The sequence below is a fragment of the Balaenoptera borealis genome, assembly GCF_965194805.1.
Source record: "Balaenoptera borealis genome assembly, chromosome: 4".
Lineage (NCBI taxonomy): Eukaryota > Metazoa > Chordata > Mammalia > Artiodactyla > Balaenopteridae > Balaenoptera > Balaenoptera borealis.
Genome location: NC_138861.1, coordinates 126087629 through 126115229, shown reverse-complemented (window position 1 = coordinate 126115229; position 27601 = coordinate 126087629).

The window sequence follows — 27601 nt, the reverse complement described above, 5'->3', positions numbered from 1 at the left end:
CACTATGCTGAGTATAATTAGTTATGTTGCACAAATTGTTAATGTCATGAGAAAAAAAAAAGCAGTAAGTATATTTTTTTCCTAGATCACATCCAGAGGCAAGTTAAGTTTCTCTCTATGAGCCCCAAACATTCAGTCCAATGCTCATGTTCATGGCAGAATGCAATGTCATAATTGGGAAATTGAATACTAAAATATTCCAGAATAGGATATGATACATGATAATATACGATATATGATAATATATGGCTCCTTGACTTCTAGATTTGTAATAAATTTGCATTAGAGCTCTATTTAACTCTTTAACAAATTTCAAAACTATCTTACAACTCTATTAAAGAGCCCGTGACTTAAGTAACTGAAATCCCTAAGATTTTTAAATGTTCAAAGAGAGGAATAAAAAAACACAAAAATAAAATTATATTTGGTGCCATATCAGAAGTGTTTTTTTTTACCTTGTGTTTTATCCATATTAAATTATATTGAATACCTCTCAAATTTCTTGCCTTTCAGAAAATGATTGCTCACTCATATTTTTCCTGAAAAAAAAAAGTTACCTTAAAATGATGTATAATCCAATATCTAGAAAGATAGTATCATCACTACAGTTCCTATAAAAGTGTATTTCATTACTTCTGCCCATTTCTTCTATCTCCAAAAGTATTCTCCTGTGAATGCTTCCCTGTATACCAATTCCCACTCTACCACTTACAGTATAATAAAGGATTACGTATTGGAAACCCCACTTCTATCCATTTCTTTTTTTTCTGATTCCAAGGATATAAGGAGACATTAAAAATAGCTCAAGGTGACTAAACAGCCTACTGCACTTAATTTTTGACACAAATGAAACTTTTTAAAAAGTAGCTGCAATTTTTAAATTGTACTTCATTTTCATACTATGTCCATTACTGCATGTTCTCTTACAAACATGGGATAATACATGTATAACTATAGATCACATGAAGATAATTCATCTAGACAGTCACAGTATTAGCAGTATTTTATCCCATCCATATAAAGTCAGCTAAAGATTCCAGGGCACATCTGAAAGTTTATGAGCATCCACATAGGATGAATATCCGAATATGCAAACTTCTCACACTTCACTACATACCATCTCAAAAAAATTCTTATAGAAAGAGAATTACCTTTATTAAATGATTATTTCATACAAACTTTAGATTTAAGATAATTAATATACTAAATGATTTTAAAGTTACAGTATTCATGGCAAATTTTGGATACAACCAACCTCATAGGTTCTTTTTTTTTTTTTAATTTTTTTTTTTTCTCGAGGAGAACTTGTGAGAAATAAAACATTTGGTCATAAAAATTAACACTCATATTTTCAATACTCTAGATATATTTTCAGATATAAAAGTTAAGCTTAGTAAAAGAGCAGTCTTTAAACTAATTATGTGAATTAATTATGAATAACAGCTAGAAGTTTAAAGTAACAAATAATAAAATTTTTATAGTATGCTAGTCTCTAGATTCAGTTGTACTGACCCATACCACATCCTGCCACCCTCCATTTCCCTACAATGGATTCCTAGCCACCTGCTCCCTGTCTCCTGATGCCCAAATCCATCTGTCCCCTCTCACACCATCTCTTTCCCACAATAGCTGCTGCCCTCCACTTGGAGTGGCAATTGGATCCCATCAGCAGGTAGGGGAAACCTTCATTTTGTCTTTGCCCTCCACACCTGGTGGGGGCCTGAGCACAATCATGGGAAGGACTGGGGTCTCCTCACATCTTATGGCCTCTAGCATAGGGCAAGGTGACAGCTATCCTCTCTCTGGGCTGCAAACTCCATGGTGTGTTCAGTAGGTAACTCTGAAGGGGTCTCTTGCCCAGCACTGATCCAGGCACCAGCCACATCCTGGCATGGAGGTTGCAATCTCCTGTGGGTCACCCAGTGGATGTGAGTTGGAGTGGCAGCCTGTGACAAGGAGATACTGCATTCCCTGCCTCTTGCCAAGGTCCCACATTTTAATTTTGCACTGGACCCTGCAAATTACGTAGTCAGATATGACCACAAATGAATATAAATGCCATTAAGCATTTCGAATATATGAAAAGATTTTTCCCTGCCACCAAATCTTTGTTTGCTCAAATAGTTTTCCACTAACTTGATTATTTTTAATTTCAAACTCAATTATGTCAGTGTGCATTGAATGACTAAAAGTTTATCTCACCCTTCTCTCTCTCTCTCCTTCACACATACACGCACACACACGCAAACACACACACATGCACACACCCACATCTTTTACCAGAATCCCTTTGTCACTAATTTCTATTCAACCTAATATCTACAGTCAAGCCTTTAGTCCATCTTAACTGTATCAGTTTTCACAGTACATCATACACTTTACTGGCTATAATTTTTTCACATAATTATTCTTAGGTTTGAATTTTTTTTTTGTTTTACCCTAGTTTGAGTCTGCCATTTTTCATCTTGGTAACCCCCATTCATCATTCAGGTCTTGCCAGAAATGCCTCTTTTTTTCTAGTAACCATTACTTGTCACCCCACAAATGGTTTATACGCCCCCTTTCCACTCTGCTGTGGTTGTTTCCTTATCTCTATGATTACCATGCACCAAATTATTAAATCCCGTTTCCTATCTTCTATCTTATTCTGTTCACTGTTATATTTTCAATCCCTGTAAGATCACCTTGCCCAACTATATGTGCTGAACATTATCTGACAGAAGATCTTTTGTACATAATATTTTCATACTAGCTCAAAAACGTCAAGTAAATCCATAATGACAATTCAATATACATTTCTTAATAGCTATTTTGCTAAAGCAGTTGAGTGCATACCCCAAATAAAAGACTTATGTCAAAAGATCTATGAGTGTGTTTTTTGCCTAATGGATTGAATCTCACTGAAATCCATAGGAGATCCACAAAGTATCTGTAAAAACTGTTTCAGCTAAGATAGTGACAGCTTGGATTAAAAGGAACAAAGAGTATAAAATGAAAGAAGCCTACTGGACTCCACAAATACTACTTCCAGGAAGCCAGCCAATAAAACTATTCAGTTGGGAACACATTCTACCTTCAATGAGAAGGATAGAATGACTCAAAATGTAGAACCAATAGCCCAGCGAGTGAAGTCAAAGCCACAGAGAGTTATTCCCAGACCTTGAAACACACAAGAAACTCCTAACATTTGTCTAAGTGGATTTTAGAATTGCTATGGGCCAGTGACTTTTTTTAAACTTCAATTTCCCTTCTTTTTGAATGGAAATATCTATACAGTTGGCCCTCCCATTCTGCATGTTTCATGAAACACGTACATAGAGGGCCTACTGTATTCATTGTATTATACCATAAATTTTATATAAGGGATTTAAATATTTGCAGACTGTGGTATACATGGGGGCTCCTGGAACTAATCCCCCACGGATACCAAGAGACAACCATAGTTGTCTTTCTGTGCCAGTCCCAACATTGTATATTTTGAGTCTTAATTTGTCTATTTCAGTATGTACAGACTGAGGGATCAAGAGGAACTATGCCTATCGTACCTCACACCTGAAGCTGATTAGATTGTGAAATTTGAGCAGATGTGTAATGGGATGAGACACTGGGTACTCAGGGGAGGGGTGAAGTTATTTTGAATGCGGGAAGGACATGAAGCATTGGCAATCAAAGGAAATAATGTGCTGGACAGACTCACGTTGGCCCCATATAATCACTGCCTCCTTATGTTCACACTCTTATTTAGTACCCTCCTATTGAGTGAGCATTATTTATGAGTTGTTTCTAACCAATAGAACATGAAAAAGGTGAATGATGTCATTTCTGTGATTACACAACACAATTTAAGACTTTGTCTTGCTAGCAGACTCATGCTAGAGACTATATCTCTAACTCCCTTTGAAAAAGTAAGCAACCCTTTCGGGAGGCCCACATGGCAAATACCTAAGGGCAGTCCTCTAGGAGCTGTGAGTGGCCTCCAGCTGACCCTCATCAAAAGGCTGGGACCCTTAGGTTTAGATATGTAAGGAAACAGATTATGCCAAAAAATTTAAGCAAACTAGGAAGTAGATTATTGAATTGCAGCCTTGTGAGACTCGAAAAAGAAGAACCAGTTCTGTTGTGTCCAAACTCTATACTTATGGAAATTGTGAGATAATAAGTTTGTGCTATTTTAAGTCACCAAGTTTGTGGTATTTTACTGTGCAGCTATTGGTAACTAATACAAATTGATATCTGGCTAATAACAAACATATGTATATTACCTTAACAATGTTTAATATATGATTGAAAATCTTCATTCTTCTCCAAGGAAATCAGATTATTTCTTCATATATTCTTTAAAGTCTTTATTTGTAAGACAAATTTTATTTATAAGAGTAAATTTATATTACTTTAACTAATTAACAGAAATTGATTTTTTAAACTTCATACAACTATTTTATAGTTGATGATAACATTAGTATTAGATGCAGGTACTAATTACCGAGCTCTAAAACAATGCATATGTGGTTGCTTTAATTTCTGGCAACTGGATGGTGCTTTCATTTAGTTTTGGTGTTAAAATAATTTTTGTCAATATTAGTATATTCAAGAATATTAACTTCCAATAACAACTATCCTTATATCAATAATGCCCTGACTTTTAGTATCATCTAAGCCATGAGTTTGTCTGCATTGATACATCATCGCTACTGATATCCCTCAATAAAATATTTAAAAATCTTTAAAAATATTTAAGTATCTTCAGGTAAATCACCTGAAGCCCATGGAAGACAGAATTGCCAAAAGTCAACAAAAAGATTTCAGAAGATATAGAGTTAAAAGGACTCATGGGAAAAAAATTAGAAGATATGGGAAGATCAGTAAGAGTGATAGGTCACACACATCCATGGTCTTCTCAGAGAAGAGAACTAAAATAACAAAATGTTATACAATACAAAATGTTCCAGGGATAAAACAAGATTTTAATCCACAGAAAGAAATGGTGAATTGATAAATAGTCCAACAAAGTAGCTGAATTTCTATAATAATGAAAAACTCAGGCAAAATAATCAAGTAAAAACTAACAGGCTACATACAGCTTTCTTTCCAGTGACAATTTAGCACCAGAATATTGTAGATAAATGTCTACACAATGCTCAAGAGAATAAATTATGATTTGAGAAATGTCTGATCATACAAATTGTCATTTAAGTCCAAGACAAGAAATTGGAACATCTGAACATGCAATGGCATAATATTGCTTTCATAAGTGTTTCTTGAAAGCGCTACTAAGAATGAAACTAACTTAAGAATGAATTTGCCAAAAGCTTAAATACTTAGGTATCTATCTAACAAAATATGCACAAGATCTATATGAAGAAAATTACAAAGCTCTGATGAATGAAATCAAAGAAGAACTAAATAAATGGAGACATAATCCCTGACCATGGATAGGAAGACTCAACATTTTCAATATGTCAGTTCTTCCCAAATTGACCTATAGATTCAATACAGTCCCAATAAAAATTTGAGCAAATTATTTTATGCATATCAACAAACTGATTCTAAAGTTTATGTAGAGAGATAAAAGACCCAGAATAGCCATCTCAGTATTGAAGGAGAAGAACAAAGTTGGAGGGTTCATGATATCCAACTTCAAGACTTACTATATACCTACAGTAATAAAGTCAGTGTGATGGGTGAAAGAAAAGACAAACAGATCAATGGAAGAGAATAGAGCTCAGAAGTAGGCGCCCAGAAATATAGTCAACTGATCTTTAACAAAGGAGCAAAGACAATATAATAGAGCAAAGATTATATTCTCAACAAATGAGGCTGGAGCAACTGGACATCCACATGCAAAAAATGAATCTAGACACAGACCTTAAGTCCTTCACAAAAATTAACTCAAAATGGATCACAGACCTAAATGTAAAATGCAAAAGTAAAAAACTCTTAAATATAACATAGGAAAAAACCTAGATGACCTTGGGTATGGCAATGACTTTTTAGATACAACAACAAAGGTACAACCCATGAAAGAAATAATTGATAAACTGGACTTCATTAAAATTAAAAACGTCTGCTCTGTGAAAAACAATGTCAAGAGAATGAGAAGACAAGCCACAGTCTGGGAGAAAATAATTGTGAAATACACAATTAATAAAGAACTGTCCTCCAAAATATACAAAGAACTCCTAAAACTCAACAATAAGAAAACAAACAACCTAATTAGAAGATGGGTCAAAGTCTTTAATAGACAACTCACCAAAGAAGATATCTGGAAAACAAATAAGCATATGAAAAATTGTTTCAAATCATACGACAACAAGGAAATGAAATTAGAATGACCAAATCCAGAACAATAACACCAAATACTAGTGAGAATGTGGAGCAACAGGAACTCTCATTCATTGCTGGTGGAAATACAAAATGGTACAGCCACTGTGGAAGACAGTTTGGTGTTTTTTTTACAAAACTAAACATACTACTACCAGAAGATCCAGCAATCAAACTCCTTGGTATTAGCTCAGAGTAGTTAAAAACAAATATCCATGTGAAATTCTGTACATGGATGTTTATAGCAGCTTTATCCCTAACTGCCAAACTTTGGAAGCAATCAAGATGTCCTTCAGTAGTTGACTAGATAAGTAAACTGTGGTACATCCAGAGAATGCAATATTCAGTGCTAAAACAAAATGAGCTATCAAGCCATAAAAAGATGGGAGAAACCCTAAATGCATACTAAGTAAAAGGAGTCAATCTGAAAAAGTTATGTATTGTCCAATTCTAGCTATATGACATTCTGGAAAAGGCAAAACTATGGGGATGGTAAAAATATCAGTTGTTGCCAAGGGGTTGGAGGGCATTAAGGAGGGATAAGTAGGCAGAGGATAGAGGATTTTTAGGGCAATAAAACTATTCTGTATGATATCATAATGATAGATTACATATCATTATACATTTGTCCAAACTGATAGGGTACAGAACACCAAGAGTAATCCATAAACTATGGATTTTGAGTGATGATGTATCATTGTAGGTTCATCAAGTGTAAGAAATGCATCATTCTGGTGTGGGATGTTGATAATAGGGGAGGCTGGGGTGTGTAGGGTCAGGGTGTATATGAGTAATCTCTACCTTACCTTCAATTCTGCTGTGAACTTAAAACTGCTCTAAAAAAAAATAAAGTCAATAGAAAAAGGTGAGGCAGAGAATTTAGAGTTAAAAAAAAAAAAGTAGGTCAAGAAGAGCCTAAAAGAAAGAGGTTATGGATTTCCTTTGTTCCATTTTATAATTTTAGAAGTATTTTTTTCTCCTCCTCTGTTTGTTTTGGAAAATGTCAAACAAAAATCATCAAACCATTTTGTGAAATAATTGTTTTTCTAAAATTCATTAAACGTTTAAGGTTATAACTAACAAAAACAACCAAAAAACAAAGTTTGCTCTTTGATTCTAACTTACGAGTTGAGAGAACACAGAAAAACTGAGCTTCATGGTAGCACCAACACAAATCCGAATAATATGTATTATGACAACTAAAGAAGTGTGATCAATGAAAGGTGTATGTATATCATATAAAAAATTAAAAAGATGAAATAAAGAATGTTCTGTAAATAGAGACCACCAGTAAATTTACTGCTGTCTTTAAAATCAAGTCAATATTATTTTAAGATGATTTTACTATAGAATATCTCTGTGCAGCTTCATAAATTATGTTTATTTTCCTTGTAAATTCTTTTTCCTTAAATATACTATTTTATCTTTTTCAATCAGACATAAATCTCTAGAAAGTACTATATGAGAAATACATATAAGTAATGTCAAAAGAGTAAATTATGTAAATAACAATATATAAAACAATAGATTTTAAATAAATCCTAATCATAATTTCTAGTTTTTATACCTAGTAGGTTATTACAGTGTGCTTTGGGCAAGATATGCTGACTAAAAGATGTTTTGTTTTGTTATTTTATTGTGGGAAGAACACTTAATGTGAGATCTACCCTCAACAAATTTTTAAGTGCACAATACTGAATTGTTGTCCGTAGGCACAGTGATGTACAGCAGATCTCTAGAAGTCATTCATCTTGCTTAACTGAAACTTTATACTCCTTGAATATCAACTCTCCATTTCCCTCTCCTCTCAGCACCTGACAACCACCATTCTACTGTCTCTATGAATCTGACTATTTTAGATACCTCATATAATTAGAATTATGCAGCATGTGTCCTTCTGTGACTGGCTTATTTCGGTTAGCATCATGTCCTCCAGGTTCATTCACATTCTTGCATGTGGGAGAATTTTCTTCTTTTTAAAGACTGAATAATATTCCACTGTCATCCATTCATCTGTCAATGGGCATGTAGATTGCTTTGGTATCTTGACTATTGTGAATAATGCTGCAATGAACATGGGAATGCATGCATATATTTCTTGAGATCTTGATTTCAATTCTTTTGGATATTATACTATTATATATCTCCAGTAGGATTGCTAAGTCATATGGTAATTCTGTTTTTAATTTGTTGAGGTACCACTATACTATTTTTCATTGTGGCTATACTCCTTTACATTCCCATGAGCAGTGTACAAGTGTTCCAATTTCTCTACATCCTTGTCAATGACACTTGTTAAATTTTGTTTTTATCTTTTATTTTTTTGGTAATAGACATTCTAACAGGTGTGAGGTGATAGATCATTGTGGTTTTGACTTACATTTCCCTTACGAATAATGATGTTGAGCACCTTTTCATATACCTGTTGACCATTTGCATGTCCTCTTTCGTGAAACGTCTATTCAAGTTTTTTTGCCCATTATTTAATCAGTCTACTTATTTTTTGCTATTGAGTTATAGAGTTTTTTATATATTTTAGATATTAATCCTATGTTTCAACATAAAGGTAAAACCACCTACTTAAAAATAGCAGAGATGTTTTTATACATATATACACACAATATATATATATATATATGCATTCATTCATTCCAAAAGCAACTACTCTACTAATACATTGAAATTGCCTGCTGAAGGCCCAACCTGGAAGCAATACTCTGTGAGGATAGTATACTGTCCTCAAGGAGGCACTATGGTCACTGAATCACAGACCTCTGTGTCTCTCTATCCTCAAAAGGAAGAATACATGGGTCTGGAAAGAAGAGGTGGACTCCCTTATCATTATTTCCAAAGACTCACATTTGGAATCCTGCTAGGAATCAACTAATTCCATCATCAATATTAATTCTTCAGAAATAATTTCCTAAAGGTGTTCATGTTCAACTGTTCTCACAGAAAACAAAAGGTGAAAATTAATATTCTTCAATGGGTATAAAATGATAATGTTTAAACTATAAAAATCTCTGGAATTAATTAAGTTCTATATATAATTCTAGAGGTCAAGAAAGTAAACTGCAAAAATAACTTCAATTATGTATCAATATCATCAGTATCATCTCATTAACTAAGATAATTACAATAATTAAATTGCAAAGTCAAATGAATAGCAATAGGAATGTAGAAATTTATAAATTCCTGATTATCCTGACACTTTAAAGCAAAGGACTAAATTTAGGAAAGCAGTTACTTAAAATGATTTTACAATATATTGGTGTTCTGCCTAACTGTAATGTCATCTAAAATAATTATGAAAAGAAAGGTGACCAAAGTTGATTTTTTTTTTTTTTTTTTTTAATGTCTCAGATTACTTTCTAGGCAATCTCCTTGAACTTTTTCCTTGGCCATTGCTAATCAGATAATTCATTATTGAAATGGGGCTCTGAAAAGTTTACAAGTAATACATTTCAATTTTTTTCTAGTGTCCAAATCCATTAATTCATATAATTAGAAGTAAGAGGCATTGATTTTGTGGCAACAATTTACATTAAAAGCAATGCACTATTCAGTAATCAGGGACACTGAGACACTAGAATGGGATAATTAATGATTATGGCTCCAAATGACGTTTTTCTAGATTAACACAGAATATAAAGCACTACATTAAACTAAATCTATGACACTAATTTCAAATATTAAATGAGCAAAAATAATAAATTATTACAATTTAAGTAAAAAAAATTATGGGATTTTCTTGAAAAGTGTAAAAAGAAGTTGCACAACTCATTATTAGATCATACACTATTTTGCAAAGGAATGTCTAAAATCACAAACGTAAGTTGTCATTCATGTTTTCTGTATTTCCTCCAAAATATACTTCACTGAACACACTTCTATCTCATTAGGCTTCAGAGCCAGATATATGTCCCAATATCCAAGAGGAATCATAAAACAAATATATATAAAGTAATGATGAACACTTCACAGATGTAGACATGACACTTATTAGAACATGAATGGAAAAAGATTTTCCTCTTGTTTTTTAAAAGCACCTTCTTGAAATATTTATATACATAGCTTCTAGCAATAGCTGTCACAATGAGTCTATTAGTATACATTTAATCCTTTCCTACGAAAAAAATTTTCTCATAAAAAAGTCTGTAGTTCTGTAATTATTATGTACTACACCATTTCACCAGGACAACTTGCACTGCCATTTAAGAATAGAGCCTGTCACTGAAAGGTGGGATGACAGTGGATACCTAAGCAACTTCATCGTTGTTGGATAGCCACTTTTCAAAGGAAAAAAAAAAAAAAAAACTAACCTCTTTGACTGCTTTGTAAAAACCAGATCAGATTGGAAGTATTCTACCTTTGCTAACAGGTCATCTCAATATTTAGTTGGTTGATATATTGCACTACCAAATGATCATTTTTACAGAGGAAAAAAAAGTTTAAAGATGATGGACCTAGACCACTTGTTATCGTTTATGTATTAAATATCTAATGCTTAAAATTAAACATAATTTCAGGTCAAATCAATATTCAATATTAAATCATTCCAGACAATGTCTGATATTCAAATCTGTATAGTACACTATAGGTTCTCATACAACATTCAGTTTTCATTTGAAGTACCTATAGCAGTTGTGAATTTTTATGTACTTGCATGAATATTTTATCAACAACTTTTGGTCCCTCAGTATTTTAAGCTTATAAATGTAGGAACTATACTTACTATTTGATAATTTACCTTTCCCTATCACCTAACATAGTAACTGGCACATGGTAAGGTCTCAGCAAATGTATGCTTTGAATATATTTGAATGGTTCAAATCTACCAATTGTCATAAATTTCTAGAGGGCACATTTTTTGTAGTCTCTACAACACCTGTTAGACCATATATGTAATTATCAGATTGCCAATGAATTTTTATTTTGCTTAAGATAATAAAGCTGCATTTGATTAAATAAGCGAGGTTATTATGCCATCATTATTTCTCTCATCGTATTGTCTACCATTACTGTAAACAGACTAGTACCAAGTTATTGCATTTCACTGATAAAGACAATTATTGCATTAAATTCTCAAAACACTCATATAAATGGGCTTACATTTTTTTCTAATTCTTTACAACTATCTTCCTTTTGGTTGACATTTTTACATTCCTTCAACAGATATTTATCAAATAAGCACTCTTTGCTCAAACACTGTGGTAGGTAGAGCTTTGCCGTATCAGTGAAGGAAATAAACAAAAATACCTACTCCTGTGAAGTTGAAATTATATAAGAAGGCTCTAAAATATTAGAAATGAATGACTTTCATTTATACAAAAAAATTGCTGAGGAATTCTCTTAGCATATACATATACATCTGCTCTGAATGATGTGAAAAAACACAACATATTAATCAGTATGCTAACCAAACAATGTTCAGAGATTAAATTTGTTGCTAGGTAGACTCTATTCTGCTATTGCTGTTGTAGGCATGTCAGTTTGCAAAACAATGTAACCTAATTTAAATTTTTATTTAACTGATTTTTGAGATTATTTAGGTAATACACTAATCTTCTTGTCAGAATTCTAATAGCATATATCCTATGCTAAATTTGGTAAAACTGTATACATTAATTTTTAAGACTATGTGTGAAATTACTCAAATTATATAACTAAGAATATTTTAATTAAAATAATTTTCACATAAGGAAGTTAGGAAGTTATTAAATGTGGTTAACCTGTAGCCATCATCTAGTTATCCATTTATTTCATTAATATATTCATATATTCAAAATATCTAGTAAGTATCATCTATGAATTGAACATTATCCTTGGAGTGAAAAAAAGGAGAAAAATGCAATGTGTACAGTCTTAAATACTTTAGAATAAAATGAGAAAGAGTTAAATAAGAGTGCGGGAAAATCTTGGGAATATACAGATTTGTAATAATATCATCTATATACTATGCTTGACAAATGCAACATCATGGGCAGCACTTTTATCAGTCATTTAATGTAATTACTTTGCAAAACATGTGATTTGTTCATTCTTTGATAAATAATTACTTGAAGGTCTACTGGGGAGGCAGACATTATTCATTAAGATATAGTTAAAATGGTGAACAAGTTAATAAGATCCACGTGCTTATGGAATTTCAATTCTCCTTCAGGAGAAAGAAAATAAATAGTAAATTTATAAGAAAGTAAAATAATTAAATTGTGATAAATTCTAAATCACAGTCATCAAAAAAGTAATGAAAGTTGACTAAAAGGCACTGGTACAGGCAAAATATATAAAATCTTTTTAACATATGTAAAGGGAATAATTTACCTTCCAGAAGTAATTGGACAAAGCAATTTCTGTTGGGGAGCTAAGTCTACAATACCTTAGACCTGGTTCTTAATGGCTACAACTTGCAGGAAAATCATCTTGTTTTTATCTAGAACAGATTTTATACATGTGCTGGGCCTCTGCATCTGGAGACTCTAGTCCCACAGCTTCTTGACCACCAGGGGAAGATTACTGATACAAATCATAATAACTTCTAAAATCTTAAGGCAAAGGTTTTATACAGGTCATTTTCCCAGGGTTAAATTTTCAGTTTTATCACCTTCCTCAGTGGCCCAACCTTTCTCTCCCCAGAAGCCAATGTCTGCTGTAATGAGAGAAACAGCAGGTGTTATAAAGGAGGTTGAAGAAGTTAACCCCATATTATTTTAACGTAGTATTTACTATATGCGAAATGTATGCCACATATTTATGTGTTAAATAAACCATAATTTAAAAACCCATAAATATAATACCCCCAATCTTCAAACTAGCATGCTAATAAAAATAACATCTATCTAATTATAAACTCTGCCTTCTCACACTGACATACACTTAATTCACTTTAGTGTTTGTTATTCCTATATATTTTAAAGTGTAATTTTATCATATACAATTTGTGTCAAAAAAACAAAATATTGCGTAATTTAGCTGTGTTTGTGCCATACAATGATATCATATTGTATACAGTCTTCTGGGCTGTTCTTTTTATAATGTATCTGAATACTTCAAACATATATCCAAATTGTTGTGTATAACTGAAGTTTATTTTAACAAATACATAATATTCTACTATGTAAACATTCCATGATTTATTCTTCTCAAAATGGAAGGTTCCTGAGTTCTCTTTTTTGTTTTTATTCCTAAGAACAGTGTTACCATGAGCAGTCTTTCAGACATCTCTTGTATACAGGCTTGAGCTTTTCAGGGTACGTAGGACTAGATTACTTCCCATAGAGATCTACCATGCTCAACTTTAAAGATTATGTCAACTTATTTTCCAAGTAATTTGTACCAGTATAGAAACCCACCATCTGCATATTAGTATTGCCACTGATCTATGTTTTCTCTCTCACTTGGGTTTTGAGATTAAAAGTGACTGGCCCTAGGGCTCATCAACTTAAAATGTAATTTTGTTGGCTCTAGTATGAAGGAAAAATGAAGATGGAATGAATGGATAAAATATAAAGAGATGAAAAAGTGAAGAAGTTAAGAATCAAAAAAGTTAAAATCAAATAGCTACTAAATATAATAATAATAAATGTAATCATTACTCAAAATATGTAGAAAATGACCAAAAAATCTGCAATAATTAAAATACAAGAAAATACCAAAAAATTAATGTACTTTAATGATAGCAATAAAAATTTAATCTAAAAGTCAATGAATTCAAACAAAAATACACAAGTACACCCTTAAAGAAAAAAAAATTAAGACTTTAATAAAGGACCAAAGTTTTATCAAAATAAACATTCTATGGTGTTGGATAGGAGGATAAAACTCTAGAAAGATGCCAATTCTCTCCAAATTACTTTATAAATAATTTCAATCTCATAAAATTTCCACTTGAATTTTTGAGAAACTTGAATAGTTTACTCTAAAATTTGTAAATAGAAGAGATGTCATCTAGAGCTAAGTAAACCTTAAGAAAAGTTAAGGGGGTTCCCTACCTTGTAAGATATACTATAAAGCCACATTCATCCACTATGAGGTACTAGGTTAAAAACAGAAAGAGACTACGGTAATTCCCCTACATATGAACCTTCAAGTTGCGAACTTTCAAAGGTGCAAACGTGCACTCGCATGTCCAATCACGTAAGTTAGTTCACGTGTCTGGTGTACATTGTCACGTGTGAGCATCCGCCACAAGTGGTTGTGCTTTTGTGTACTTTACTGTTCAGTACTGTATAGAGTACAGTAGTACAATATTTTTATTTCAAGCCCAGGATGTCCGTAAGCAAGGTAAAAGCAGTGGTGATGTAGCTGGTACTGCTGAAGAAACAGAGTTTCACGACGCAGGAAATGGCAAGGGGATTTTCTTTATTTGAAAAGGCACTGTTAGTTTTTGAGGTACAGGATCCGAAAGTAGAACGGCACACGAAGGTTGCAGCAGCTGTTCAGAATGCAATCCAGTGTTACCATGTCACCTATGATGAGAAAAAAAGAGCTACTACCCAGACATCACTGGATCGTTTTCTCAAGAGGGTAGATAGAGTTGAATCCAGCAAGCGTGAGTGAAATGGCAGCTTGCCCTCCGTCTCCTACTGCTGACGATCCTTCACCTCTACCACCTCCCACCTCCTCTCCCTCCTCCAGTCAGTAACTCTTCTTGCCAGTTCACTCAATGCCAGCCCCTGTATGCCAGCTGTTGTACTGTACTACTGTACTTTTCAAGGTACTGTACTGTAAAATTTTAAATGTTTTCTTTATTTTTTGTGTTTGTTTTTTATGTATTATTTGTGTGAAAAGTATTATAAACCTATTACTGTACAGTACTATATAGCCAACTGTGTTAGTTGGGTACCTAGGCTAACTTTGTTGGACTTATGAACAAATTGGACTTCTGTACTCTCAGAACAGAAATTGTTTGTATGTAGGGGACTTACTGTATTGAAATAGAGTAGTGAATGCAGCGTCAGACTGCATGTGAGGTCTTCCTATACTATGTTAAATAGAAGCACTGGGAGTTTTATCATGCTTGGAGGTGGAATTTGATCAAAGGCTCTTACAGCATGTTATGATCATATTTTTCATAATTTATTTAAATGGATAATGATATTTATAGATTTTCTAATATTATATCATGATTGCAATTTTGAAATATACTCAACTTGATTATGGGGTATTTTTATATTTTGTTCATATTTTGTTGAGAAATTTGCATATTTATTTGTGAGATTTATTTTATTTTTTGTACTTTATTTTCAAGATTATAATGGCTTCATGGATATACCTGGGTAATATTTCCTCTAATTCTTTCTCTGGAAGAGCTTTATAAGATTCAAATCAGCTGTTACTTGAAAATTTGGAAGAATTCATAGTTTCAATGTCTTATGGGGGGGAAGATTTTTGCTGTTAAATAACTATTAGTAGCTATAGGAATCATCAGGATATTATTTACACCTGATCTAGTAGTAGTATACTTTAAAATATTTTATATATTTTATGTCACAAATATTAACTTCCACTTTGTTAATTCGATTTCTTTTTAAATCTAAAACTGTCCATTAAATTTATAATGGTAATTTTTTCCAAATGTATGGGTATAAGCAAAGCCTCAGATTTTATGATGTCCTCATATATTAAAAAATAAATAAATCTCTTCTCAGGCTTCTATCTTTAGAGGTAAGATTAGAACATAAAAGTTTTACTCTTCTTATTTCTCTTTCTTTTCTATGATATGCAGAAACTAGCTGTAGATTCTCATTATTTCTACATCATTTTCTTCTTTTTCTTTAGGAAGCCTCCCAAAGCTATAATGGCAAATGGCATTTGGAAAGGCAACATAAATCAATAGGCATTTTAAAAGTATTATGCTTTTAAATTTTGTGAGGAGTCATGTTCTTTAATTTCTCTGATAGAAATCTTTTTTAATTTAACAATTTTTATCTTAATTAGAACAGAAATAGATTTTTCTTTTTAACTTGTTAGTTTTCTTTTTATTGGTTATGGGATTTTTCTTTAATTTCTTATTTATTTTGATTTAATGTGAGCATATTGAGGACACCTTCTGTCTTACTGTAAAATATTGGTAAAGTTTTTATTTGATTATTTTTTCTATTTATCAACAAAAAAATGTTTTTTATTCTCTTTCCAGAACACTAGGTTCAGCACCAGGTATCACTGCTTTCCCATTTTTTTAAAGATCTTCCACGCTCTTATTCTGATAAGAGGGAATGATGGGCAGTAGCCATTGGTGAATTTATGTCTCCTCTCTCTTTGTAACGCCAGTTAAAGCTCTGCCTTATCTCCATTTTATCCAGGCCACAGCTGAAGTCATAGAATATTTCTTCAGAATTGGGATCATTCCCCAGTGGAGGTTTAGTTGACAGAATAGACCTCATTGTGTAGCCTGGAATTTGTGTTTATTTCTTTCCCATTTCCCTGCGTGTAAGCTTTCATTTAATCTACCCTAGTGGAAAAATCTTTAGTAAATTGCTAATTCTACTAATGTATCTAGGGATTAAACTTTATTCATCTGCATAAAAGCTACATTCCCTCACAACATATACTTATATCCTCAAGCCCTGACCCCTAACTTCTTTGTCCCTGGATTATTGGGGACTGAGCATGGATACAAGGGTCTAATTTGATTTGAACTAAACAATTTGGATACTACACAATGCTTTTCAATTTTTGTGATTTGAAGTTGTAATCTTTCATTCACTTCCAAAATGCTGGAGTATCCTTTGCTACACCAAATTTTTACTTTTAGTAGGGGTTGGAAAAAGTAAGTTCTTCAAGACTGAATATGTGTATAGCACAGGGAACTCTACTCAATGCTCTGTAGTGACCTAAACGGGAAGGAAATCTAAAAAAGAGTGGATATATGTATATGTATAACATTAGTTTGCTGTATAGCAGAAACTAACACAAAATTGTACAGCAAATACACTCCAATAAAAATAGATAGATAGATAGATGGATAAATAAATAAATAAATATTTTTAAAAAGATTGCATATTGAGTGAGGTTGAAGATTCCCAGCAGTTGGGTTGAAAGTTCTAATCCAGAATGGCCCACTTCTAGCCACAAACATGAGAAATGATGGAAAAAATAAAACCCTAAACATTTTAAACTTACAGATGCTCTGGAAAGAAGGAAAAAACACACATATAGAAGGAAAAGTCATGAAAAGCCTGTGTGGAAAGCAAGAGTTACAACGTGCTGACTTACCATGTATTGGGTCAAGTACAGGATTCAAGGGATAATGGTTGAGGTTTTCATATCCACTGGAAAGAGACCTAGTTTGAGTTCACATGAGTTCTGGGAGCTAGAACTAAGCCCACAGTAGGAAGCCAGTAACCCCAAGGTAAACCTATCCATTATTTTAAAAAATGAGCTAGGAAGAACTGTGCTCACTCAAGGAAAACAGTTTTGTGCCATTTATCTCTTCTTTCTCACTTTTTCTTTCTCACTAGGGTAGCCTGTTTTATTTTTCTTTCTTTTTTTCCCTTTCAAATCCATCTAAAAACAGAAACAAAGATTTAAAGAATTTCCTCCTTTAAGTGCCAGAAGAAAGTTCAACTGCACATGTGTTCAGGAGCAGGTTTTTCTTCTCCCTGACACTACATAATCCGAGTAATAAGATCATAATTATTCATGATATCATACATCACGTTAAGTCATTCTCTCTCCACAGTTTTACAGAAGTTGAAACATAAGTAGCAATTAAGCACTTAGACATTTATTGAACATTTACACGTTCTTGATTAAGTGATGACTCCAGCATTACAGAACAAGAAAGCACATTTAGGAGAATACTCTGGCACTTCTCTCTCGTTTCCTGCACAATGAATGAGCTCTTTGTATTGCAACGTCCTTCAACCTCTGAAATACAGGAGCCAGCTAATTTTAAAGGTGAAGTCAACCTTATCATCAGCTTTCAAATGTGACTCTTCTTTGCCAATCTACAGATCTTGGATAGATAAGATTCACATTACTTGTTCTTTTTTCAGAAGCAAGCATATTAGACATGAAGAATATTCTCATGACTGACATCACATTGGAAGCATGATGACTGTGAATTGCAGGACTACTGATTAATCTTGCTGTCTCTTGCCTGTGTGCTTCCTAGTGTGCCTAGACAGAATTTTTGAATTGTTAACATCAGGCCTCTGATCACAGAGAATGAAAGAACAACACATTTTTTTAAGATAAAATATTGAAAAGTGATTGTATAAGGAGAATGTCCAAAGTCATACATGAGTTAGGGCTTCCATGAATGGTGGCTGAACACATTATCTTAGATCCCTAATCTTTGATCTTAGTTAGATTTTGTTGACCTGTTGCTGTCCAAGGTCCTGAGGCTGGAGCCATATCCTGTAATATTTCATTCTTTTGGCTTCTTAATGTCCTTTCCTGGTTCACATTGATTCAGCCTTTTCCTTTTTCTTTTTTTAATTTAATTTTATTTTATTTTTCTTTCATTGTCTTTTTGTAGGTTAAACAGGGGAAGTTTATAAACAATCATTAATTATGATAAGAAGTACAGTAAAAGAGATATAAGGAAACCCTGTGGTACCCTACAGCAGAGGACAGTATCCAAGGAAGGACAAAGTTGGCATGAGTCCAGACCTCCTTGTAAAAGATATTTTGATTTTGTCACTGGATAACAGAGGAGTTCATTGGTTTAGCTAAGCCAGAGCTGATCTGGAGTTACTGAGCAAAAATAGGCCACCCTCACTCTTCACTTTCTACCTGAAGTGAATAGGCTCTTCACTTCAGGTCCAGAGCAGCTAATCAGTGTCTAGTGTGGTGTGGGTTCCAGTGGAAGTCCAGGAGAGACTGGGGAGATAGAAGGCTTTTGGAGCATGAAGGCTTTGCAGAGAGTGAGAGTGGGGCTGGGGTTGCAGAAGGTTTGGCTATTCAGTGTGTGACTTTCTGGGCCACAGATAGCTGTGCACACGTGTGCAGTGTTTCCACATATAGAGGGTTGCCAAACGATTATCATCAGGTCAAGACTGGAAAGTTGCAGGACCATCACCTTCCGGGCTGGTGGCTGGGCAAGTTCCACTGGGTGTCTTCACAGCCACACCCTGGCCAAGTCAGAAATTGCAAGAAGCCTCCTTCTCCTCCAGTTCCTCACCAACACCCTCTATTGAGAAAGCTTAACATCATGCTTACTTTAAAGGGAGAAATAAAGAAACTGTGTTATTTATCATACAGGATAGTATATAGAAGGGTACACTAGGAGCTGAGAGGCAATAAATTGATAACTGACACATGTTATTAAGTATCAGAGGTGAAATTTGACTCCAAGGTCACCCTCTTTTAGGTTGTATAGTATCTGAACTCCAGTCTATGGCTATTCTAAACTGTTCATTGGTGGCTCAAATTTTTTTGCTCACTCTGAGTTCATAGGAATGACAGAAAAATACTGTGGGTACTGATTTGGAGTTGGTGATTAGATGTATTCACAAATACAGAATTTGAGGCTATTCAGGATAGATTATATCCTTGCATAGGAGCAAAAGATAGCTCTAAATCTACTATTTAGATATTTTAAAAACTGCATGCATGATGACAGAGGTCTTATTACTCTCCATCTTGACATTCCCATTATGGGTAGGTCAATTCGGACTTGACAACTTATAAGTTGTCTTATAAGTAAGAACCCAATGGCCTCATAAATTAATAAAAACAAATCTGAGAGTCTCTATGGGCTGATTGGCTCTAGCACCAACCTGTTTTCATGAAAAAGTGGCAGCTATCTCTTCTAGAAAAGTTTTTCTCTCCCACTTCAATCTCTGAAGAAAATGGGGTAGCTCAATGGAACCCTTGATTTGCAGAGGTTTTCTTAAACACCTGAGCCTGGTTCACTGATGGTTCAACTGTCCAGGCCAACTATCACTCTGGAAAACCAGCTTCAGGAACAACTACTTAGCACAAGAGGCTGAACTGAAATGTAGTACACTTGCCTCAGACCAGGGTTAGGTAGCTACAGCTCACAACCTGTTTCTGTGAGGACAACAATCAAGCTCAGAATGTTTTGTACATTTTTAAAGAGTCGTTTAAAAATGTGCATATTTGACAATGAGTATAATGGCCCACAAAACTTAAAATATTTACAATCAGGCCCTTGATAGAAAATGTTTGCCGCCCCCTGCCTTAGACAACATTTCAAATTGCCAGACATCATATTTTATTGAATCTTAAGCTATCATCAGTGGAATTGGCATTTGGTGTGCCACCTGGAGGAATAAAGATTAGAACATCAAAGATACCCTTCTTTGGGACTGCAAACTCTCGAAACAAATTGTGGTGGCCAATAGGAAATTCATATAAATGCCCATATCGAGGGCCAATTCTCCGATGAGACTTAGTGGAATTAAGCAGCAGATCAAACCTGAACTGACCAAATTACCACCATCACAATCCGGATCCATCATTGCATCAGAATGCTCTCCATTTGCCATAATAGACTGGGCACAAAGTAAAGAACTATAGATTTGTGATACAGAGACACCACTGCATGCCAGATTTGTGACTCCTACCAGAATTTTGTCTCTTTTGTCTCATGGTGGAAAAACGTCACATTGGATGGGACTTTGACCCTGCCTGCTCTTGGAAGATTGACTGCATTTCAGATGCCTGAATCACTTTGAGGACACTATTGATAGAATAGTACCTCGCCACTGTTGGTGCTTTTCAGGTATGGGTGTTGCTGTTTTAAGATTATCGGCTGACTTTGGCCACACAATTATGATCTTTGAAACTAATGTGTGCTATGTATTTGGCTCTCCAGACCATCTATATTCTTGCAATGATCTACCTTTCCTTGCAAATCCTACCTAACAGTGGGCCATTAGTCAAGGTATTCAATGACAATTCCAAGGCACCTACCATCTTACAGGTTTATGGCTTCACTGAGCTCTAGAATAATCTCCTCAAAAATTAACTTATAATGATCTCTGTCTCTATCTCCCTTATCTCTCCCAGTCCACATAACTTTGTAATGCAGATTTGGTCACTGAATGTTGCTACACTCAGAATGGGATAATCTTCTCTTGGCAACTTACTAAATAATGATTAGGAAACAACATTAGTGAAATTTGAGATTTTGCTGTTATTATTACTGGGCATGATTGTTTTTTTCTTCTCCTGAGAGCAAGCCTAGACAAGTCTGGCTGACACACCCTCCAGGTGGCAGCCCAGTCATAGGGGTACTAAGATTCAAACTTAATTCTTGTTAGTCATCTAGACTATCTTGTCAGATTTACATGGTCCCATATCATAAAGAAAATAACCACATACCTGAGAACATTGTTTGCCAAACCCCCATATAATTGCTTATTTAGACCAAGGCAGGAGATACAATGGGTCTCCAAGAATTTTGTAAAAATGTACCTATTCTTCATCCAGAGGAAATATCTGAGTACAGGTAGGAGATGACTAGAGAAAATGTAAATTTATAGCTACCAATATTATGGGTACACTGATTTTGTGGCCATAAAAGGAAAGCAATAACTCCAGAACCTTGAGAGGAAATTTTAGTCCACAGAGGTACAGAGAGTAGAGAAAGTTAATGGTTTCTTTTCCCCCCTATATTCACCCTTCAGCCTAGAAAAACAAGCATAATGTCTATCTTAGTCAAGAAGTAGTAGTGGCTGGTGATCTGATCTGCTTGATTAGTCACTCTCATCAACATGCTATGACAATAGAATAACCCATATGGACATGGGTAGTCCTATTTTTCTGTGGCTAACACCATCGATGACAAATTCCAAATGTGGATTCCTCTTTAAAGTGTACAATCACAATGACTGGCCCAAATTTGTTCCAATCTGACTGATACAAATGCTCTCCTGATGCCTGGATGGACTTGGCTTATGTTGTACATGGATACTGAAGCTGCAATTACTTGGTGACACTGCCCATAAGGCTTAAGCAAACCAATGTATTGGTGAATCAAATGAAATTTAATAATACATCCCAAGCTGAAGTGACTTGTATGACTTTGGGTTATTTGTTTATACGTGGGAATGACTGAGCCATGGACTGTCTCTATTGGGGATGAGCTGCATCTTGGCACATCCATTAGCCGCTCTAATTATTGGTCATGGCACCAAAGATAAGCCAGTCTGTCTAAACTCTCTTGCTTGGATTGTAGTAGGTAATAGACTGGCCACGGCCTACACTCTCACCATGTAAAATAAGCCTATTTGTCTACCCTGGGACTTATTCAGAGTTGTCTGAGTACAGGACCCTGGCAACGTGATTGAGGTTAATATGGCAGATTGACCTCAACCTGCTCCTTGAAGTCCTATCAATATTCTTAAATAAATGCTATGTATGGCAAATTTAATAGATTTATTCTTAGCTTCTGTCAGTGAGATAAAATCAGAGTGGCTGACAAAATAGCATACTTATATGAAAATTCACCAGAAGCCTAGGAAATGCCAGATCCATAGAAAGAAGGATAGGAAGAAAAAGATGTTAATAATATAAAGCTAATTTTAACATATGATCATGCTTTCTCTGCCTTTATGGAACACTGTACATACTTATATAGTGTTAAATGTTGCTTTCTTAATTAAAACAATTTGATGAGACAAACAGAGTGAGGGCGAGCGAGAGAGATAAAACAAATGCTTCCATGTTTTGTTTGCTGCTCTTCTTTTGTAAAATTATGATGTACCTGTTTGCGTATTTATCTATTATTCCTTCAACATACAATTCCAAATGTAGACTAACTTACAAGAAGAAGACAATCAGTAGGTAACTGATATTTAAGTCAAGATCTGAGAATATTTGTTCACAAATATTAAATCCATATATATCTTTATGAAGATAAGTACATTTTAATAAGAATTTGGTCAAAACATCTGAAATAATATAAGGTTTTTGTTCTTTTTTTTTTGGAGGCATTCATGCATGGTTTCCCTTGATGGAAAAAAATTCTTTTGTAACCATAATATCCATTTCTTTTTCAAATATGTCTAGAAATTCACTTAAAAGACTACTCTCACACTGCGGGATCTCCATTTGAAGGATCCGATGTACATTTTAATACAGCTAAATTGTATACTGTATACGAATTTTAGAATTACTTTCTATAACACCTTTTATAATTGAGAACTATGTTCTCATTTTAGATAATAAATAAATTCCACAAAATTTAAAGTGAGATTTTGGGTATATATAATATACATATATAAATATATGTACACATATATACATATATGTATATATACATTTATAAAAATTCATGTTTTGCATACTAGTGTAAAAGTTTGCTGAACTGTATAACTTATTTTTCAATAAGAGGTTCACATTTAAAATCTATCATAGGGGACTTCCCTGGTGGCACAGTGGTTAAGAATCCGCCTGCCAATGCAGGGGACACGGGTTCGAGCCCTGGTCCGGGAAGATCACACATGCCGCAGAGCAACTAAGCCCGTGCACCACAACTACTGAGACTGCGCTCTAGAGCCCGCTAGTCACAAGCACTGAAGCCCATGCACCTAGAGCCCTTGCCCAGCAACAGGAGAAGCCACCACAATGAGAAGCCCGTGCACCACAACGAAGAGTAGCCACCGCTGGAAGCAACTAGAGAAAGGCTGCACACAGCAACAAAGACCCAATGCAACCAAAAATAAATAAATAAATAAATTTTAAAAAATCTATCATAATTTAAGACAGAAAACTACTTTCTACTGTTTTCTACATAATTTGCTTATTAAATTGCTATATATGTGTACTCTTTCTGTATATCATATTTTCCCAGTCAGTATATATGTGTGTAAATATGTATATATACACACACACATACATACGAAATAGCATTTGAACTTCAGTAACTTTACATACAATACCATACCACAAACACATGTATAGGAAGATGTGTAGCTTTCATCTGACTGATGAATACAACTATTTAAATGTTGTGACTTATTATAATTCAATGTGTTTCAAACAGAAGGCATTATCTGTACAACCCTTTCTTTACAGCCTCATCTCATATCTGCCTCTATCTTTTTACATTTCAGCAACACTAGATTAGGCAGTATTCCCTGAATGTTCAATGTGTTTTATATACCTGAAACTTTATCAAATACCTAGAATTCCTTCCACTATTTCAGTAACTCTTGGCATCATACTCACCATTGCAGGTTATATATGAGAATTTCTAGCAATAAGTTTAAGAAGAAATTATGTTTCTTCTCTGTGATCTTACAAGAGGCAACTATTGCTCTTACCAACAGTACTCAATCAGTGAAGTATTAACATGCTCCATATTGGAGCAGCACTCCAAATTTGACTTTGAAGTCAGCTCTTCTCCACTCTGGGTTTCTGTGATTTGTGGTGGTACTGTTCCACAAACAGCTCTAAGAATGGCCTGACTCAGTCTGACAAATCAGGACATCATTCTGGTGACTTGGATCAGTTAGGGCACAGAGGAATTTATAACTGCAAGATTTTTTTCTCTGGAGAGTCTAGGAGAGGTGTTCCATTTCTTTTTGCTCCACTTGGAATATGAGATTTAAGCCTGATAGCCAGCCACACTGTAGAGTCAGTCTACTAGTAAATAAAGCAAAGCCAGAGTAAAGAGAGGAGGTGCTATCCTTTGAGTGTTTTCTATTTCTACCCATATATGTTGCAGACAAGTGACCCAATAAATACTGTACTGTTTGTATTTTTATTCTCCTATAACTAATGATTTTTAAAAATATTATTTCATATATATATATTCATATGTTTAACCCTGGGTTAATATTCTATTCAACTACCTATCATTTATATATATATTTTAGTTCATTTAAGGTAAAATGTATTGTAATGGCATTTGTATATTAGAATCTAATATTAGGCTTTGCATATAATGGATATTTACCAATAATCGGTTGAATTAAATAGGATAACATATAATTGAATTTATACTGTAAATACTGACTTTTCAAATGCTTATTCATAGTAGATTAAAAGCACAATTTTAGGAGAACATATGTAATACATAGAGAATCCATTCATATATATCTGTTTAATAATTTTGTTGCTTCAATCTATTATGTATTTGGCACCATGCAAAATATTGAGTTTAAAAAGGTAAATAAACTGATCTTTTCCATAAGGAGAACATAGGCTCATAGAAAACCAGATGAAGTTAGTTATTATACAATGTAAAAAGTATTTTATAAAAGCACAAAAGACATAGAGAATTTCATCACACTGCCAAAAGAAAGGTGAGAAGGTTAGATTTATCTGGCAAGTTTATTTGAATTAATTAAATGACAGTAATCCATGGGATTTCTCTGAAAAGTTAACCAATTGGAGGGAAAAGGAGAAAATATCAGTGGATATTCTTGGAAGAAGTTGATTTTATGAGAATGGAGTCTTTCCAACACTGAAAACTATGAGTAACATAGAGCACTCAAATATACCTGTTGGTCAATAAAATAAGTAAACCTCTAGCCATTCTGATGAAGAAAAAAAGAAGAAAACACTAATAACTAATATCAGAATTGAAAAAAGGCCAACAGTATTGCTTCCATGGACACTAAAAGGATAATAAAAGAATATTATGAACAACTCTCTGCCTTGAAATTTCATAACTTAGATAAAATGGGTCAATTTCTTGACCAAAACATATTCTACCAAAATTCACATAATACAGAAATAAACTTAATAGGTCTATATGTATTAAAGAAATGTAATTAATAATAACCTTCCAAAACAGAAAGTACCAGGTCCATAAGTTTTCACTTGTGAATTTTACCAAATATTAATGGAAGAAATTACACCATTTTTTATAATCTCTTCCAGAAAATTGAAACAGAGAAAGTATTGCTTATTTCTTTCTATGAGGCTAGTATTATTGACCCACATAAATATCATCAACTTATCTTTAACAAAAGAGCATAGACAATACAGTGGAGAAATGACCATATTTTCAGCAAAAGATTCTGGAACAGCTGGACATTCACAAGTTTAAAAAAAAAATGAATCTAAGAGATTGACCTTACCACTTTACTAAAATTAATTCAAAATGGCAATAGATCTAAATGTAAAATGCATAACTATAGAACTTCTGGGAGATAAAATATAAAAGAAAATCTACCTGATCTTTGGTTTGGCAATGAGATTTTAGAGACAACACCTAAAGCATGATCCATTAAAAAAATTTTTTTTGTCACAGGACTAATTAGAATTAAAACCTTCTGCTCTGTGAAAGACACTGCTAAGAGAATGGAAAGACATGCCGCAGACTGGGAGAAAATATTTGCAAAAGACATATCTGTTAAACGGCTTGTATCAAAAATATGCAAATAACTCTTAAAACTCAACAACAAGAAAACAACTCAATTAAAAAGTGGTCAAAAGATCTAAACAGACACCTCATCTAAGAAGATATACAGATGGTAAATAAGCATATGAAAAGTAGCTCAACATCTTAAACGGTTCTGAGGAATTCCAAATTAAAACATAAGATACCACTACACAACTTTTTGAATGTCTAAAATCCAAAACACTGATAACACTGAATACTGAATGTGGAGCAACAGGAACTTTCATTCATTGTTGCTGAAAAAGGAAAATGGTACAGACCCTTTGGAAGAAAGTTTGGCAGTTTCTTACAAAGGTAAACATAGTTTTACCATATGATCCAGCAATCATGCATTACTACGTATTTACCTAAATTAGTTGAAATCTTATGTCCATCCAAAACCTGCACATCAATGTTCACAGCCACTTTATTGATTATTGCCAAAAACTGGAAACAACCTAAATGTCCTTAGATAAGGGAATGGAAAAACAAACTGTAGTATATCCCTACAATGGAGTATAATTCAGCAATAAAATAAAATGAGCTACCAAACCACAAAAAAATAAATAGAGTAACTTTAAATTCATATTGCTAAGTGAAAGGAGCCAAGTGAGAAAAGGTTATGTACTATATGATTCCAACTGTTTGACTTTCTGAAAAAGAGAGTAAAAAGAACAGTGGTTATCAGGGGTTCAGGGATGAGGGAAGGAAAGGAGGAATAGGTAGAGCACAAGGGATATTTAGGGCAGTGAAATTATCCTGTATTTTACTGTAATGGTGGATATATTTTACAAAACCTATAGAATGAACAACACAAAGAGTGAACTCTAACATAAACCGTGAACTTTAGTTAATAATAATGTAACAATATTGACTCAACAACTGTAAAAAATGTCCTACACTAATGGGAAATGTTAATAATGGGGGAAATTGGGGCTGTGTGTGAGGAAGCTTGGGAATTCTGGGTACTTT